Genomic DNA, 19963 nt, shown 5'->3' with positions numbered 1-19963 from the left:
CGCGATGGTGAACCAGGGCAGCTGAACGGTCAGAGTCTGAACTTGGCCGTCTCGCTGTAACGCGACGGCGAACCAGGGAAGCTGAACGGTCAGAGTCTGAACTTGTCCATCTCTCTGTAACGCGACGGCGAACCAGGGAAGCTGAACGGTCAGAGTCTGAACTTGTCCATCTCTCTGTAACGCGACGGCGAACCAGGGAAGCTGAACGGTCAGAGTCTGAACTTGTCCATCTCTCTGTGTCGTGATGGTGAACCAGGGCAGCTGAACGGTCAGAGTCTGAACTTGGCCGTCTCTCTGTATCGTGATGGTGAACCAGGGAAGCTGAATAGTTAGATTCTGAACTTGGCCGTCTCTCTGTATCGTGATGGTGAACCAGGGCAGCTGAACGGTCAGAGTCTGAACTTGTCCGTCTCTCTGTCACGCGACGGCGAACCAGGGAAGCTGAATGGTCAGAGTCTGAACTTGTCCATCTCTCTGTTTCGTGATGGGGAACCAGGGCAGCTGAACGGTCAGAGTCTGAACTTGGTCGTCTCTCTGTATCGTGAAGGTGAACCAGGGCAGCTGAACGGTCAGAGTCTGAACTTGTCCATCTCTCTGTATCGTGATGGTGAACCAGGGCAGCTGAACGGTCAGAGTCTGAACTTGGCCGTCTCTCTGTATCGTGAGGGTGAACCAGGGCAGCTGAACGGTCAGAGTCTGAACTTGTCCATCTCTCTGTATCGTGATGGGGAACCAGGTCAGCTGAACGGTCAGAGTCTGAACTTGGCCGTCTCTCTGTATCGTGATGGTGAACCAGGGCAGCTGAACGGTCAGAGTCTGAACTTGTCCGTCTCTCTGTAATGCGACGGCGAACCAGGGAAATTGAATGGTCAGAGTCTGAACTTGACCATCTCTCTGTAACGCGACGGCGAACCAGGGAAGCTGAATGGTCAGAGTCTGAACTTGTCCATCTCTCTGTATCGTGATGGTGAACCAGGGCAACTGAATGGTCAGAGTCTGAACTTGACCATCTCTCTGTAACGCGACGGCGAACCAGGGAAGCTGAATGGTCAGAGTCTGAACTTGTCCATCTCTCTGTATCGTGATGGTGAACCAGGGCAGCTGAACGGTCAGAGTCTGAACTTGGCCATCTCGCTGTAACGCGACGGCGAACCAGGGAAGCTGAACGGTCAGAGTCTGAACTTGTCCATCTCTCTGTAACGCGACGGCGAACCAGGTCAGCTGAACGGTCAGAGTCTGAACTTGGTCGTCTCTCTGTATCGTGATGGTGAACCAGGGCAACTGAATGGTCAGAGTCTGAACTTGACCATCTCTCTGTAACGCGACGGCGAACCAGGGAAGCTGAATGGTCAGAGTCTGAACTTGGCCATCTCTCTGTATCGTGATGGGGAACCAGGTCAGCTGAACGGTCAGAGTCTGAACTTGGCCGTCTCTCTGTATCGTGATGGTGAACCAGGGCAGCTGAACGGTCAGAGTCTGAACTTGTCCGTCTCTCTGTAATGCGACGGCGAACCAGGGAAGCTGAATGGTCAGAGTCTGAACTTGACCATCTCTCTGTAACGCGACGGCGAACCAGGGAAGCTGAATGGTCAGAGTCTGAACTTGTCCATCTCTCTGTATCGTGATGGCGAACCAGGGCAACTGAATGGTCAGAGTCTGAACTTGACCATCTCTCTGTAACGCGACGGCGAACCAGGGAAGCTGAATGGTCAGAGTCTGAACTTGTCCATCTCTCTGTATCGTGATGGTGAACCAGGGCAGCTGAACGGTCAGAGTCTGAACTTGGCCATCTCGCTGTAACGCGACGGCGAACCAGGGAAGCTGAACGGTCAGAGTCTGAACTTGTCCATCTCTCTGTAACGCGACGGCGAACCAGGTCAGCTGAACGGTCAAAGTCTGAACTTGTCCATCTCTCTTTAACGCGATGGTGAACCAGGGAAGCTGAATGGTCAGAGTCTGAACTTGACCGTCTCTCTGTAACGCGACGGCGAACCAGGGCAACTGAATGGTCAGAGTCTGAACTTGTCCGTCTCTCTGTAACGCGACGGCGAACCAGGGAAGCTGAATGGTCAGAGTCTGAACTTGTCCATCTCTCTGTATCGTGATGGTGAACCAGGGCGGCTGAACGGTCAGAGTCTGAACTTGGCTGTCTCGCTGTAACGCGACGGCGAACCAGGGAAGCTGAATGGTCAGAGTCTGATCTTGTCCATCTCTCTGTATCGTGATGGTGAACCAGGGCAGCTGAATAGTTAGAGTCTGAACTTGACCATCTCTCTGTATCGTGATGGTGAATCAGGGCAGCTGAACGGTCAGAGTCTGAACTTGGCCGTCTCTCTGTATCGTGATGGCGAACCAGGGTAGCTGAATAGTCAGAGTCTGAACTTGGCCGTCTCGCTGTATCGTGATGTTGATGCAGGGAAGTGGAATGGTCAGAATCCAAGCTTGTCCATCTCTCTGTATCGTGATGGTGAACCAGGGAAGCTGAACGGTCAGAGTCTGAACTTGGCCGTCTCTCTGTATCGTAATGGTGAACCAGGGAAGCTGAACGGTCAGAGACTGAACTTGTCCGTCTCTCTGTAACGCGACGGCGAACCAGGTAAGCTGAACGGTCAGAGTCTGAACTTGTCCATCTCTCTGTATCGTGATGGCGAACCAGGAAAGCTGAACGGTCAGAGTCTGAACTTGTCCATCGCTCTGTAACGTGACGGCGAACCAGGGAAGCTGAACGGTCAGAGTCTGAACTTGTCCATCTCTCTGTAACGCGACGGCGAACCAGGGAAGCTGAACGGTCAGACTCTGAACTTGGTCGTCTCTCTGTATCGTGACGGCGAACCAGGGCAGCTGAACGGTCAGAGTCTGAACTTGTCCGTCTCTCTGTAACGCGACGGCGAACCAGGGAAGCTGAACGGTCAGAGTCTGAACTTGTCCATCTCTCTGTAACGCGACGGCGAACCAGGGAAGCTGAACGGTCAGAGTCTGAACTTGTCCATCTCTCTGTATCGTGATGGTGAACCAGGGCAGCTGAACGGTCAGAGTCTGAACTTGGCCGTCTCTCTGTATCGTGATGGTGAACCAGGGAAGCTGAATAGTTAGAGTCTGAACTTGGCCGTCTCTCTGTATCGTGATGGTGAACCAGGGCAGCTGAACGGTCAGAGTCTGAACTTGTCCGTCTCTCTGTCACGCGACGGCGAACCAGGGAAGCTGAATGGTCAGAGTCTGAACTTGTCCATCTCTCTGTTTCGTGATGGGGAACCAGGGCAGCTGAACGGTCAGAGTCTGAACTTGGTCGTCTCTCTGTATCGTGAAGGTGAACCAGGGCAGCTGAACGGTCAGAGTCTGAACTTGTCCATCTCTCGGTAACGCGACGGCTAACCAGGGAAGCTGAATGGTCAGAGTCTGAACTTGTCCATCTCTCTGTATCGTGATGGTGAACCAGGGCAGCTGAACGGTCAGAGTCTGAACTTGGCCGTCTCTCTGTATCGTGATGGTGAACCAGGGCAGCTGAACGGTCAGAGTCTGAACTTGGCCGTCTCTCTGTATCGTGAGGGTGAACCAGGGCAGCTGAACGGTCAGAGTCTGAACTTGTCCATCTCTCTGTATCGTGATGGTGAACCAGGGCAGCTGAACGGTCAGAGTCTGAACTTGTCCGTCTCTCTGTAATGCGACGGCGAACCAGGGAAGCTGAATGGTCAGAGTCTGAACTTGTCCATCTCTCTGTAACGCGACGGCGAACCAGGGAAGCTGAATGGTCAGAGTCTGAACTTGTCCATCTCTCTGTATCGTGATGGTTAACCAGGGCAACTGAATGGTCAGAGTCTGAACTTGACCATCTCTCTGTAACGCGACGGCGAACCAGGGAAGCTGAATGGTCAGAGTCTGAACTTGTCCATCTCTCTGTATCGTGATGGTGAACCAGGGCAGCTGAACGGTCAGAGTCTGAACTTGGCCGTCTCGCTGTAACGCGACGGCGAACCAGGGAAGCTGAACGGTCAGAGTCTGAACTTGTCCATCTCTCTGTAACGCGACGGCGAACCAGGGAAGCTGAACGGTCAGAGTCTGAACTTGTCCATCTCTCTGTATCGTGATGGGGAACCAGGTCAGCTGAACGGTCAGAGTCTGAACTTGGCCGTCTCTCTGTATCGTGATGGTGAACCAGGGCAGCTGAACGGTCAGAGTCTGAACTTGTCCGTCTCTCTGTAATGCGACGGCGAACCAGGGAAGCTGAACGGTCAGAGTCTGAACTTGTCCATCTCTCTGTAACGCGACGGCGAACCAGGGAAGCTGAATGGTCAGAGTCTGAACTTCTCCATCTCTCTGTATCGTGATGGTGAACCAGGGCAACTGAATGGTCAGAGTCTGAACTTGACCATCTCTCTATAACGCGACGGCGAACCAGGGAAGCTGAATGGTCAGAGTCTGAACTTGTCCATCTCTCTGTATCGTGATGGTGAACCAGGGCAGCTGAACGGTCAGAGTCTGAACTTCGCCATCTCGCTGTAACGCGACGGCGAACCAGGGAAGCTGAACGGTCAGAGTCTGAACTTGTCCATCTCTCTGTAACGCGACGGCGAACCAGGGAAGCTGAACGGTCAGAGTCTGAACTTGTCCATCTCTCTGTAACGCGACGGCGAACCAGGGAAGCTGAACGGTCAGAGTCTGAACTTGACCGTCTCTCTGTAACGCGACGGCGAACCAGGGAAGCTGAATGGTCAGAGTCTGAACTTGTCCGTCTCTCTGTAATGCGACGGTGAACCAGGGAAGCTGAATGGTCAGAATCTGAACTTGTCCATCTCTCTGTAACGCGACGGCGAACCAGGGAAGCTGAATGGTCAGAGTCTGAACTTGTCCATCTCTCGGTATCGTGATGGTGAACCAGGGCAACTGAATGGTCAGAGTCTGAACTTGACCATCTCTCTGTAACGCGACGGCGAACCAGGGAAGCTGAATGGTCAGAGTCTGAACTTGTCCATCTCTCTGTATCGCGATGGTGAACCAGGGCAGCTGAACGGTCAGAGTCTGAACTTGGCCGTCTCGCTGTAACGCGACGGCGAACCAGGGAAGCTGAACGGTCAGAGTCTGAACTTGTCCATCTCTCTGTAACGCGACGGCGAACCAGGGAAGCTGAACGGTCAGAGTCTGAACTTGTCCATCTCTCTGTAACGCGACGGCGAACCAGGGAAGCTGAACGGTCAGAGTCTGAACTTGTCCATCTCTCTGTGTCGTGATGGTGAACCAGGGCAGCTGAACGGTCAGAGTCTGAACTTGGCCGTCTCTCTGTATCGTGATGGTGAACCAGGGAAGCTGAATAGTTAGATTCTGAACTTGGCCGTCTCTCTGTATCGTGATGGTGAACCAGGGCAGCTGAACGGTCAGAGTCTGAACTTGTCCGTCTCTCTGTCACGCGACGGCGAACCAGGGAAGCTGAATGGTCAGAGTCTGAACTTGTCCATCTCTCTGTTTCGTGATGGGGAACCAGGGCAGCTGAACGGTCAGAGTCTGAACTTGGTCGTCTCTCTGTATCGTGAAGGTGAACCAGGGCAGCTGAACGGTCAGAGTCTGAACTTGTCCATCTCTCTGTAACGCGACGGCGAACCAGGGAAGCTGAACGGTCAGAGTCTGAACTTGTCCATCTCTCTGTATCGTGATGGTGAACCAGGGCAGCTGAACGGTCAGAGTCTGAACTTGGCCGTCTCTCTGTATCGTGATGGTGAACCAGGGCAGCTGAACGGTCAGAGTCTGAACTTGGCCGTCTCTCTGTATCGTGAGGGTGAACCAGGGCAGCTGAACGGTCAGAGTCTGAACTTGTCCATCTCTCTGTATCGTGATGGGGAACCAGGTCAGCTGAACGGTCAGAGTCTGAACTTGGCCGTCTCTCTGTATCGTGATGGTGAACCAGGGAAGCTGAACGGTCAGAGTCTGAACTTGTCCGTCTCTCTGTAATGCGACGGCGAACCAGGGCAGCTGAATGGTCAGAGTCTGAACTTGACCATCTCTCTGTAACGCGACGGCGAACCAGGGAAGCTGAATGGTCAGAGTCTGAACTTGTCCATCTCTCTGTATCGTGATGGTGAACCAGGGCAGCTGAACGGTCAGAGTCTGAACTTGGCCATCTCGCTGTAACGCGACGGCGAACCAGGGAAGCTGAACGGTCAGAGTCTGAACTTGTCCATCTCTCTGTAACGCGACGGCGAACCAGGTCAGCTGAACGGTCAAAGTCTGAACTTGTCCATCTCTCTTTAACGCGATGGTGAACCAGGGAAGCTGAATGGTCAGAGTCTGAACTTGACCGTCTCTCTGTAACGCGACGGCGAACCAGGGCAACTGAATGGTCAGAGTCTGAACTTGTCCGTCTCTCTGTAACGCGACGGCGAACCAGGGAAGCTGAATGGTCAGAGTCTGAACTTGTCCATCTCTCTGTATCGTGATGGTGAACCAGGGCGGCTGAACGGTCAGAGTCTGAACTTGGCTGTCTCGCTGTAACGCGACGGCGAACCAGGGAAGCTGAATGGTCAGAGTCTGATCTTGTCCATCTCTCTGTATCGTGATGGTGAACCAGGGCAGCTGAATAGTTAGAGTCTGAACTTGACCATCTCTCTGTATCGTGATGGTGAATCAGGGCAGCTGAACGGTCAGAGTCTGAACTTGGCCGTCTCTCTGTATCGTGATGGCGAACCAGGGTAGCTGAATAGTCAGAGTCTGAACTTGGCCGTCTCGCTGTATCGTGATGTTGATGCAGGGAAGTGGAATGGTCAGAATCCAAGCTTGTCCATCTCTCTGTATCGTGATGGTGAACCAGGGAAGCTGAACGGTCAGAGTCTGAACTTGGCCGTCTCTCTGTATCGTAATGGTGAACCAGGGAAGCTGAACGGTCAGAGACTGAACTTGTCCGTCTCTCTGTAACGCGACGGCGAACCAGGTAAGCTGAACGGTCAGAGTCTGAACTTGTCCATCTCTCTGTATCGTGATGGCGAACCAGGAAAGCTGAACGGTCAGAGTCTGAACTTGTCCATCGCTCTGTAACGTGACGGCGAACCAGGGAAGCTGAACGGTCAGAGTCTGAACTTGTCCATCTCTCTGTAACGCGACGGCGAACCAGGGAAGCTGAACGGTCAGACTCTGAACTTGGTCGTCTCTCTGTATCGTGACGGCGAACCAGGGCAGCTGAACGGTCAGAGTCTGAACTTGTCCGTCTCTCTGTAACGCGACGGCGAACCAGGGAAGCTGAACGGTCAGAGTCTGAACTTGTCCATCTCTCTGTAACGCGACGGCGAACCAGGGAAGCTGAACGGTCAGAGTCTGAACTTGTCCATCTCTCTGTATCGTGATGGTGAACCAGGGCAGCTGAACGGTCAGAGTCTGAACTTGGCCGTCTCTCTGTATCGTGATGGTGAACCAGGGAAGCTGAATAGTTAGAGTCTGAACTTGGCCGTCTCTCTGTATCGTGATGGTGAACCAGGGCAGCTGAACGGTCAGAGTCTGAACTTGTCCGTCTCTCTGTCACGCGACGGCGAACCAGGGAAGCTGAATGGTCAGAGTCTGAACTTGTCCATCTCTCTGTTTCGTGATGGGGAACCAGGGCAGCTGAACGGTCAGAGTCTGAACTTGGTCGTCTCTCTGTATCGTGAAGGTGAACCAGGGCAGCTGAACGGTCAGAGTCTGAACTTGTCCATCTCTCGGTAACGCGACGGCTAACCAGGGAAGCTGAATGGTCAGAGTCTGAACTTGTCCATCTCTCTGTATCGTGATGGTGAACCAGGGCAGCTGAACGGTCAGAGTCTGAACTTGGCCGTCTCTCTGTATCGTGATGGTGAACCAGGGCAGCTGAACGGTCAGAGTCTGAACTTGGCCGTCTCTCTGTATCGTGAGGGTGAACCAGGGCAGCTGAACGGTCAGAGTCTGAACTTGTCCATCTCTCTGTATCGTGATGGTGAACCAGGGCAGCTGAACGGTCAGAGTCTGAACTTGTCCGTCTCTCTGTAATGCGACGGCGAACCAGGGAAGCTGAATGGTCAGAGTCTGAACTTGTCCATCTCTCTGTAACGCGACGGCGAACCAGGGAAGCTGAATGGTCAGAGTCTGAACTTGTCCATCTCTCTGTATCGTGATGGTTAACCAGGGCAACTGAATGGTCAGAGTCTGAACTTGACCATCTCTCTGTAACGCGACGGCGAACCAGGGAAGCTGAATGGTCAGAGTCTGAACTTGTCCATCTCTCTGTATCGTGATGGTGAACCAGGGCAGCTGAACGGTCAGAGTCTGAACTTGGCCGTCTCGCTGTAACGCGACGGCGAACCAGGGAAGCTGAACGGTCAGAGTCTGAACTTGTCCATCTCTCTGTAACGCGACGGCGAACCAGGGAAGCTGAACGGTCAGAGTCTGAACTTGTCCATCTCTCTGTATCGTGATGGGGAACCAGGTCAGCTGAACGGTCAGAGTCTGAACTTGGCCGTCTCTCTGTATCGTGATGGTGAACCAGGGCAGCTGAACGGTCAGAGTCTGAACTTGTCCGTCTCTCTGTAATGCGACGGCGAACCAGGGAAGCTGAACGGTCAGAGTCTGAACTTGTCCATCTCTCTGTAACGCGACGGCGAACCAGGGAAGCTGAATGGTCAGAGTCTGAACTTGTCCATCTCTCTGTATCGTGATGGTGAACCAGGGCAACTGAATGGTCAGAGTCTGAACTTGACCATCTCTCTATAACGCGACGGCGAACCAGGGAAGCTGAATGGTCAGAGTCTGAACTTGTCCATCTCTCTGTATCGTGATGGTGAACCAGGGCAGCTGAACGGTCAGAGTCTGAACTTCGCCATCTCGCTGTAACGCGACGGCGAACCAGGGAAGCTGAACGGTCAGAGTCTGAACTTGTCCATCTCTCTGTAACGCGACGGCGAACCAGGGAAGCTGAACGGTCAGAGTCTGAACTTGTCCATCTCTCTGTAACGCGACGGCGAACCAGGGAAGCTGAACGGTCAGAGTCTGAACTTGACCGTCTCTCTGTAACGCGACGGCGAACCAGGGAAGCTGAATGGTCAGAGTCTGAACTTGTCCGTCTCTCTGTAATGCGACGGTGAACCAGGGAAGCTGAATGGTCAGAATCTGAACTTGTCCATCTCTCTGTAACGCGACGGCGAACCAGGGAAGCTGAATGGTCAGAGTCTGAACTTGTCCATCTCTCGGTATCGTGATGGTGAACCAGGGCAACTGAATGGTCAGAGTCTGAACTTGACCATCTCTCTGTAACGCGACGGCGAACCAGGGAAGCTGAATGGTCAGAGTCTGAACTTGTCCATCTCTCTGTATCGCGATGGTGAACCAGGGCAGCTGAACGGTCAGAGTCTGAACTTGGCCGTCTCGCTGTAACGCGACGGCGAACCAGGGAAGCTGAACGGTCAGAGTCTGAACTTGTCCATCTCTCTGTAACGCGACGGCGAACCAGGGAAGCTGAACGGTCAGAGTCTGAACTTGTCCATCTCTCTGTAACGCGACGGCGAACCAGGGAAGCTGAACGGTCAGAGTCTGAACTTGTCCATCTCTCTGTGTCGTGATGGTGAACCAGGGCAGCTGAACGGTCAGAGTCTGAACTTGGCCGTCTCTCTGTATCGTGATGGTGAACCAGGGAAGCTGAATAGTTAGATTCTGAACTTGGCCGTCTCTCTGTATCGTGATGGTGAACCAGGGCAGCTGAACGGTCAGAGTCTGAACTTGTCCGTCTCTCTGTCACGCGACGGCGAACCAGGGAAGCTGAATGGTCAGAGTCTGAACTTGTCCATCTCTCTGTTTCGTGATGGGGAACCAGGGCAGCTGAACGGTCAGAGTCTGAACTTGGTCGTCTCTCTGTATCGTGAAGGTGAACCAGGGCAGCTGAACGGTCAGAGTCTGAACTTGTCCATCTCTCTGTAACGCGACGGCGAACCAGGGAAGCTGAACGGTCAGAGTCTGAACTTGTCCATCTCTCTGTATCGTGATGGTGAACCAGGGCAGCTGAACGGTCAGAGTCTGAACTTGGCCGTCTCTCTGTATCGTGATGGTGAACCAGGGCAGCTGAACGGTCAGAGTCTGAACTTGGCCGTCTCTCTGTATCGTGAGGGTGAACCAGGGCAGCTGAACGGTCAGAGTCTGAACTTGTCCATCTCTCTGTATCGTGATGGGGAACCAGGTCAGCTGAACGGTCAGAGTCTGAACTTGGCCGTCTCTCTGTATCGTGATGGTGAACCAGGGAGGCTGAACGGTCAGAGTCTGAACTTGTCCGTCTCTCTGTAATGCGACGGCGAACCAGGGCAGCTGAATGGTCAGAGTCTGAACTTGACCATCTCTCTGTAACGTGACGGCGAACCAGGGAAGCTGAATGGTCAGAGTCTGAACTTGTCCATCTCTCTGTATCGTGATGGTGAACCAGGGCAACTGAATGGTCAGAGTCTGAACTTGACCATCTCTCTGTAACGCAACGGCGAACCAGGGAAGCTGAATGGTCAGAGTCTGAACTTGTCCATCTCTCTGTATCGTGATGGTGAACCAGGGCAGCTGAACGGTCAGAGTCTGAACTTGGCCATCTCGCTGTAACGCGACGGCGAACCAGGGAAGCTGAACGGTCAGAGTCTGAACTTGTCCATCTCTCTGTAACGCGACGGCGAACCAGGTCAGCTGAACGGTCAGAGTCTGAACTTGTCCATCTCTCTGTAACGCGACGGTGAACCAGGGAAGCTGAATGGTCAGAGTCTGAACTTGACCGTCTCTCTGTAACGCGACGGCGAACCAGGGAAGCTGAACGGTCAGAGTCTGAAATTGGTCGTCTCTCTGTATCGTGATAGCGAACCAGGGCAGCTGAACGGTCAGAGTCTGAACTTCGCCGTCTCTCTGTAACGCGACGGCGAACCAGATAAGCTAAACGGTCAGAGTCTGAACTTGTCCGTCTCTCTGTAACGCGACGGCGAACCAGGGAAGCTGAACGGTCAGAGTCTGAACTTGTCCATCTCTCTGTAACGCGACGGCGAACCAGGGAAGCTGAACGGTCAGAGTCTGAAATTGGTCGTCTCTCTGTATCGTGATAGCGAACCAGGGCAGCTGAACGGTCAGAGTCTGAACTTGGCCGTCTCTCTGTAACGCGAAGGCGAACCAGATAAGCTAAACGGTCAGAGTCTGAACTTGTCCGTCTCTCTGTAACGCGACGGTGAACCAGGGAAGCTGAACGGTCAGAGTCTGAACTTGTCCATCTCTCTGTATCGTGATGGTGAACCAGGGCAGCTGAACGGTCAGAGTCTGAACTTGGCCATCTCTCTGTATCGTGATGGTGAACCAGGTCAGCTGAATAGTCAGAGTCTGAACTTGTCCATCTCTCTGTAACGTGACGGCGAACCAGGGAAGCTGAACGGTCAGAGTCTGAACTTGTCCATCTCTCTGTAACGCGACGGCGAACCAGGTCAGCTGAACGGTCAGAGTCTGAACTTGGCCGTCTCTCTGTATCGTGATGGTGAACCAGGGCAGCTGAACGGTCAGAGTCTGAACTTGTCCGTCTCTCTGTAATGCGACGGCGAACCAGGGAAATTGAATGGTCAGAGTCTGAACTTGACCATCTCTCTGTAACGCGACGGCGAACCAGGGAAGCTGAATGGTCAGAGTCTGAACTTGTCCATCTCTCTGTATCGTGATGGTGAACCAGGGCAACTGAATGGTCAGAGTCTGAACTTGACCATCTCTCTGTAACGCGACGGCGAACCAGGGAAGCTGAATGGTCAGAGTCTGAACTTGTCCATCTCTCTGTATCGTGATGGTGAACCAGGGCAGCTGAACGGTCAGAGTCTGAACTTGGCCATCTCGCTGTAACGCGACGGCGAACCAGGGAAGCTGAACGGTCAGAGTCTGAACTTGTCCATCTCTCTGTAACGCGACGGCGAACCAGGTCAGCTGAACGGTCAGAGTCTGAACTTGTCCATCTCTCTGTAACGCGACGGCGAACCAGGGAAGCTGAATGGTCAGAGTCTGAACTTGACCGTCTCTCTGTAATGCGACGGCGAACCAGGGAAGCTGAATGGTCAGAGTCTGAACTTGACCATCTCTCTGTAACGCGACGGCGAACCAGGGAAGCTGAATGGTCAGAGTCTGAACTTGTCCATCTCTCTGTATCGTGATGGTGAACCAGGGCAACTGAATGGTCAGAGTCTGAACTTGACCATCTCTCTGTAACGCGACGGCGAACCAGGGAAGCTGAATGGTCAGAGTCTGAACTTGGCCATCTCTCTGTATCGTGATGGGGAACCAGGTCAGCTGAACGGTCAGAGTCTGAACTTGGCCGTCTCTCTGTATCGTGATGGTGAACCAGGGCAGCTGAACGGTCAGAGTCTGAACTTGTCCGTCTCTCTGTAATGCGACGGCGAACCAGGGAAGCTGAATGGTCAGAGTCTGAACTTGACCATCTCTCTGTAACGCGACGGCGAACCAGGGAAGCTGAATGGTCAGAGTCTGAACTTGTCCATCTCTCTGTATCGTGATGGCGAACCAGGGCAACTGAATGGTCAGAGTCTGAACTTGACCATCTCTCTGTAACGCGACGGCGAACCAGGGAAGCTGAATGGTCAGAGTCTGAACTTGTCCATCTCTCTGTATCGTGATGGTGAACCAGGGCAGCTGAACGGTCAGAGTCTGAACTTGGCCATCTCGCTGTAACGCGACGGCGAACCAGGGAAGCTGAACGGTCAGAGTCTGAACTTGTCCATCTCTCTGTAACGCGACGGCGAACCAGGTCAGCTGAACGGTCAAAGTCTGAACTTGTCCATCTCTCTTTAACGCGATGGTGAACCAGGGAAGCTGAATGGTCAGAGTCTGAACTTGACCGTCTCTCTGTAACGCGACGGCGAACCAGGGCAACTGAATGGTCAGAGTCTGAACTTGTCCGTCTCTCTGTAACGCGACGGCGAACCAGGGAAGCTGAATGGTCAGAGTCTGAACTTGTCCATCTCTCTGTATCGTGATGGTGAACCAGGGCGGCTGAACGGTCAGAGTCTGAACTTGGCTGTCTCGCTGTAACGCGACGGCGAACCAGGGAAGCTGAATGGTCAGAGTCTGATCTTGTCCATCTCTCTGTATCGTGATGGTGAACCAGGGCAGCTGAATAGTTAGAGTCTGAACTTGACCATCTCTCTGTATCGTGATGGTGAATCAGGGCAGCTGAACGGTCAGAGTCTGAACTTGGCCGTCTCTCTGTATCGTGATGGCGAACCAGGGTAGCTGAATAGTCAGAGTCTGAACTTGGCCGTCTCGCTGTATCGTGATGTTGATGCAGGGAAGTGGAATGGTCAGAATCCAAGCTTGTCCATCTCTCTGTATCGTGATGGTGAACCAGGGAAGCTGAACGGTCAGAGTCTGAACTTGGCCGTCTCTCTGTATCGTAATGGTGAACCAGGGAAGCTGAACGGTCAGAGACTGAACTTGTCCGTCTCTCTGTAACGCGACGGCGAACCAGGTAAGCTGAACGGTCAGAGTCTGAACTTGTCCATCTCTCTGTATCGTGATGGCGAACCAGGAAAGCTGAACGGTCAGAGTCTGAACTTGTCCATCGCTCTGTAACGTGACGGCGAACCAGGGAAGCTGAACGGTCAGAGTCTGAACTTGTCCATCTCTCTGTAACGCGACGGCGAACCAGGGAAGCTGAACGGTCAGACTCTGAACTTGGTCGTCTCTCTGTATCGTGACGGCGAACCAGGGCAGCTGAACGGTCAGAGTCTGAACTTGTCCGTCTCTCTGTAACGCGACGGCGAACCAGGGAAGCTGAACGGTCAGAGTCTGAACTTGTCCATCTCTCTGTAACGCGACGGCGAACCAGGGAAGCTGAACGGTCAGAGTCTGAACTTGTCCATCTCTCTGTATCGTGATGGTGAACCAGGGCAGCTGAACGGTCAGAGTCTGAACTTGGCCGTCTCTCTGTATCGTGATGGTGAACCAGGGAAGCTGAATAGTTAGAGTCTGAACTTGGCCGTCTCTCTGTATCGTGATGGTGAACCAGGGCAGCTGAACGGTCAGAGTCTGAACTTGTCCGTCTCTCTGTCACGCGACGGCGAACCAGGGAAGCTGAATGGTCAGAGTCTGAACTTGTCCATCTCTCTGTTTCGTGATGGGGAACCAGGGCAGCTGAACGGTCAGAGTCTGAACTTGGTCGTCTCTCTGTATCGTGAAGGTGAACCAGGGCAGCTGAACGGTCAGAGTCTGAACTTGTCCATCTCTCGGTAACGCGACGGCTAACCAGGGAAGCTGAATGGTCAGAGTCTGAACTTGTCCATCTCTCTGTATCGTGATGGTGAACCAGGGCAGCTGAACGGTCAGAGTCTGAACTTGGCCGTCTCTCTGTATCGTGATGGTGAACCAGGGCAGCTGAACGGTCAGAGTCTGAACTTGGCCGTCTCTCTGTATCGTGAGGGTGAACCAGGGCAGCTGAACGGTCAGAGTCTGAACTTGTCCATCTCTCTGTATCGTGATGGTGAACCAGGGCAGCTGAACGGTCAGAGTCTGAACTTGTCCGTCTCTCTGTAATGCGACGGCGAACCAGGGAAGCTGAATGGTCAGAGTCTGAACTTGTCCATCTCTCTGTAACGCGACGGCGAACCAGGGAAGCTGAATGGTCAGAGTCTGAACTTGTCCATCTCTCTGTATCGTGATGGTTAACCAGGGCAACTGAATGGTCAGAGTCTGAACTTGACCATCTCTCTGTAACGCGACGGCGAACCAGGGAAGCTGAATGGTCAGAGTCTGAACTTGTCCATCTCTCTGTATCGTGATGGTGAACCAGGGCAGCTGAACGGTCAGAGTCTGAACTTGGCCGTCTCGCTGTAACGCGACGGCGAACCAGGGAAGCTGAACGGTCAGAGTCTGAACTTGTCCATCTCTCTGTAACGCGACGGCGAACCAGGGAAGCTGAACGGTCAGAGTCTGAACTTGTCCATCTCTCTGTATCGTGATGGGGAACCAGGTCAGCTGAACGGTCAGAGTCTGAACTTGGCCGTCTCTCTGTATCGTGATGGTGAACCAGGGCAGCTGAACGGTCAGAGTCTGAACTTGTCCGTCTCTCTGTAATGCGACGGCGAACCAGGGAAGCTGAACGGTCAGAGTCTGAACTTGTCCATCTCTCTGTAACGCGACGGCGAACCAGGGAAGCTGAATGGTCAGAGTCTGAACTTGTCCATCTCTCTGTATCGTGATGGTGAACCAGGGCAACTGAATGGTCAGAGTCTGAACTTGACCATCTCTCTATAACGCGACGGCGAACCAGGGAAGCTGAATGGTCAGAGTCTGAACTTGTCCATCTCTCTGTATCGTGATGGTGAACCAGGGCAGCTGAACGGTCAGAGTCTGAACTTCGCCATCTCGCTGTAACGCGACGGCGAACCAGGGAAGCTGAACGGTCAGAGTCTGAACTTGTCCATCTCTCTGTAACGCGACGGCGAACCAGGGAAGCTGAACGGTCAGAGTCTGAACTTGTCCATCTCTCTGTAACGCGACGGCGAACCAGGGAAGCTGAACGGTCAGAGTCTGAACTTGACTGTCTCTCTGTAACGCGACGGCGAACCAGGGAAGCTGAATGGTCAGAGTCTGAACTTGTCCGTCTCTCTGTAATGCGACGGTGAACCAGGGAAGCTGAATGGTCAGAATCTGAACTTGTCCATCTCTCTGTAACGCGACGGCGAACCAGGGAAGCTGAATGGTCAGAGTCTGAACTTGTCCATCTCTCTGTATCGTGATGGTGAACCAGGGCAACTGAATGGTCAGAGTCTGAACTTGACCATCTCTCTGTAACGCGACGGCGAACCAGGGAAGCTGAATGGTCAGAGTCTGAACTTGTCCATCTCTCTGTATCGCGATGGTGAACCAGGGCAGCTGAACGGTCAGAGTCTGAACTTGGCCGTCTCGCTGTAACGCGACGGCGAACCAGGGAAGCTGAACGGTCAGAGTCTGAACTTGTCCATCTCTCTGTAACGCGACGGCGAACCAGGGAAGCTGAACGGTCAGAGTCTGAACTTGTCCATCTCTCTGTAACGCGACGGCGAACCAGGGAAGCTGAACGGTCAGAGTCTGAACTTGTCCATCTCTCTGTGTCGTGATGGTGAACCAGGGCAGCTGAACGGTCAGAGTCTGAACTTGGCCGTCTCTCTGTATCGTGATGGTGAACCAGGGAAGCTGAATAGTTAGATTCTGAACTTGGCCGTCTCTCTGTATCGTGATGGTGAACCAGGGCAGCTGAACGGTCAGAGTCTGAACTTGTCCGTCTCTCTGTCACGCGACGGCGAACCAGGGAAGCTGAATGGTCAGAGTCTGAACTTGTCCATCTCTCTGTTTCGTGATGGGGAACCAGGGCAGCTGAACGGTCAGAGTCTGAACTTGGTCGTCTCTCTGTATCGTGAAGGTGAACCAGGGCAGCTGAACGGTCAGAGTCTGAACTTGTCCATCTCTCTGTAACGCGACGGCGAACCAGGGAAGCTGAACGGTCAGAGTCTGAACTTGTCCATCTCTCTGTATCGTGATGGTGAACCAGGGCAGCTGAACGGTCAGAGTCTGAACTTGGCCGTCTCTCTGTATCGTGATGGTGAACCAGGGCAGCTGAACGGTCAGAGTCTGAACTTGGCCGTCTCTCTGTATCGTGAGGGTGAACCAGGGCAGCTGAACGGTCAGAGTCTGAACTTGTCCATCTCTCTGTATCGTGATGGGGAACCAGGTCAGCTGAACGGTCAGAGTCTGAACTTGGCCGTCTCTCTGTATCGTGATGGTGAACCAGGGAAGCTGAACGGTCAGAGTCTGAACTTGTCCGTCTCTCTGTAATGCGACGGCGAACCAGGGCAGCTGAATGGTCAGAGTCTGAACTTGACCATCTCTCTGTAACGCGACGGCGAACCAGGGAAGCTGAATGGTCAGAGTCTGAACTTGTCCATCTCTCTGTATCGTGATGGTGAACCAGGGCAACTGAATGGTCAGAGTCTGAACTTGACCATCTCTCTGTAACGCAACGGCGAACCAGGGAAGCTGAATGGTCAGAGTCTGAACTTGTCCATCTCTCTGTATCGTGATGGTGAACCAGGGCAGCTGAACGGTCAGAGTCTGAACTTGGCCATCTCGCTGTAACGCGACGGCGAACCAGGGAAGCTGAACGGTCAGAGTCTGAACTTGTCCATCTCTCTGTAACGCGACGGCGAACCAGGTCAGCTGAACGGTCAGAGTCTGAACTTGTCCATCTCTCTGTAACGCGACGGTGAACCAGGGAAGCTGAATGGTCAGAGTCTGAACTTGACCGTCTCTCTGTAACGCGACGGCGAACCAGGGAAGCTGAACGGTCAGAGTCTGAAATTGGTCGTCTCTCTGTATCGTGATAGCGAACCAGGGCAGCTGAACGGTCAGAGTCTGAACTTCGCCGTCTCTCTGTAACGCGACGGCGAACCAGATAAGCTAAACGGTCAGAGTCTGAACTTGTCCGTCTCTCTGTAACGCGACGGCGAACCAGGGAAGCTGAACGGTCAGAGTCTGAACTTGTCCATCTCTCTGTAACGCGACGGCGAACCAGGGAAGCTGAACGGTCAGAGTCTGAAATTGGTCGTCTCTCTGTATCGTGATAGCGAACCAGGGCAGCTGAACGGTCAGAGTCTGAACTTGGCCGTCTCTCTGTAACGCGAAGGCGAACCAGATAAGCTAAACGGTCAGAGTCTGAACTTGTCCGTCTCTCTGTAACGCGACGGTGAACCAGGGAAGCTGAACGGTCAGAGTCTGAACTTGTCCATCTCTCTGTATCGTGATGGTGAACCAGGGCAGCTGAACGGTCAGAGTCTGAACTTGGCCATCTCTCTGTATCGTGATGGTGAACCAGGTCAGCTGAATAGTCAGAGTCTGAACTTGTCCATCTCTCTGTAACGTGACGGCGAACCAGGGAAGCTGAACGGTCAGAGTCTGAACTTGTCCATCTCTCTGTAACGCGACGGCGAACCAGGGAAGCTGAACGGTCAGAGTCTGAACTTGGTCTTCTCTCTGTATCGTGATGGCGAACCAGGGCAGCTGAACGGTCAGAGTCTGAACTTGTCCGTCTCTCTGTAACGCGACGGCGAACCAGGTAAGCTGAACGGTCAGAGTCTGAACTTGTCCGTCTCTCTGTATCGTGATGGCGAACCAGGAAAGCTGAACGGTCAGAGTCTGAACTTGTCCGTCTCTCTGTAACGTGACGGCGAACCAGGGAAGCTGAACGGTCAGAGTCTGAACTTGTCCATCTCTCTGTAACGCGACGGCGAACCAGGGAAGCTGAACGGTCAGAGTCTGAACTTGGTCGTCTCTCTGTATCGTGATGGTGAACCAGGGAAGCTGAACGGTCAGAGTCTGAACTTGTCCGTCTCTCTGTAATGCGACGGCGAACCAGGGAAGCTGAATGGTCAGAGTCTGAACTTGTCCATCTCTCTGTAACGCGACGGCGAACCAGGGAAGCTGAACGGTCAGAGTCTGAACTTGTCCATCTCTCTGTATCGTGATGGTGAACCAGGGCAGCTGAACGGTCAGAGTCTGAACTTGGCCGTCTCTCTGTATCGTGATGGTGAACCAGGGAAGCTGAATAGTTAGATTCTGAACTTGGCCGTCTCTCTGTATCGTGATGGTGAACCAGGGCAGCTGAACGGTCAGAGTCTGAACTTGTCCGTCTCTCTGTCACGCGACGGCGAACCAGGGAAGCTGAATGGTCAGAGTCTGAACTTGTCCATCTCTCTGTTTCGTGATGGGGAACCAGGGCAGCTGAACGGTCAGAGTCTGAACTTGGTCGTCTCTCTGTATCGTGAAGGTGAACCAGGGCAGCTGAACGGTCAGAGTCTGAACTTGTCCATCTCTCTGTAACGCGACGGCGAACCAGGGAAGCTGAACGGTCAGAGTCTGAACTTGTCCATCTCTCTGTATCGTGATGGTGAACCAGGGCAGCTGAACGGTCAGAGTCTGAACTTGGCCGTCTCTCTGTATCGTGATGGTGAACCAGGGCAGCTGAACGGTCAGAGTCTGAACTTGGCCGTCTCTCTGTATCGTGAGGGTGAACCAGGGCAGCTGAACGGTCAGAGTCTGAACTTGTCCATCTCTCTGTATCGTGATGGGGAACCAGGTCAGCTGAACGGTCAGAGTCTGAACTTGGCCGTCTCTCTGTATCGTGATGGTGAACCAGGGCAGCTGAACGGTCAGAGTCTGAACTTGTCCGTCTCTCTGTAATGCGACGGCGAACCAGGGAAATTGAATGGTCAGAGTCTGAACTTGACCATCTCTCTGTAACGCGACGGCGAACCAGGGAAGCTGAATGGTCAGAGTCTGAACTTGTCCATCTCTCTGTATCGTGATGGTGAACCAGGGCAACTGAATGGTCAGAGTCTGAACTTGACCATCTCTCTGTAACGCGACGGCGAACCAGGGAAGCTGAACGGTCAGAGTCTGAACTTGTCCATCTCTCTGTATCGTGATGGTGAACCAGGGCAGCTGAACGGTCAGAGTCTGAACTTGGCCATCTCGCTGTAACGCGACGGCGAACCAGGGAAGCTGAACGGTCAGAGTCTGAACTTGTCCATCTCTCTGTAACGCGACGGCGAACCAGGTCAGCTGAACGGTCAGAGTCTGAACTTGTCCATCTCTCTGTAACGCGACGGTGAACCAGGGAAGCTGAATGGTCAGAGTCTGAACTTGACAGTCTCTCTGTAATGCGACGGCGAACCAAGGAAGCTGAATGGTCAGAGTCTGAACTTGACCATCTCTCTGTAACGCGACGGCGAACCAGGGAAGCTGAATGGTCAGAGTCTGAACTTGTCCATCTCTCTGTATCGTGATGGTGAACCAGGGCAACTGAATGGTCAGAGTCTGAACTTGACCATCTCTCTGTAACGCGACGGCGAACCAGGGAAGCTGAATAGTCAGAGTCTGAACTTGGCCATCTCTCTGTATCGTGATGGGGAACCAGGTCAGCTGAACGGTCAGAGTCTGAACT

This window comes from Perissodus microlepis, chromosome 3, assembly GCF_051167445.1.
Source record: "Perissodus microlepis isolate ML-2025 ecotype Zambia chromosome 3, ASM5116744v1, whole genome shotgun sequence".
Classification (NCBI taxonomy): domain Eukaryota; kingdom Metazoa; phylum Chordata; class Actinopteri; order Cichliformes; family Cichlidae; genus Perissodus; species Perissodus microlepis.
The sequence above is the reverse complement of the archived record's forward strand: the minus strand, read 5'-3'. Positions refer to the sequence as shown.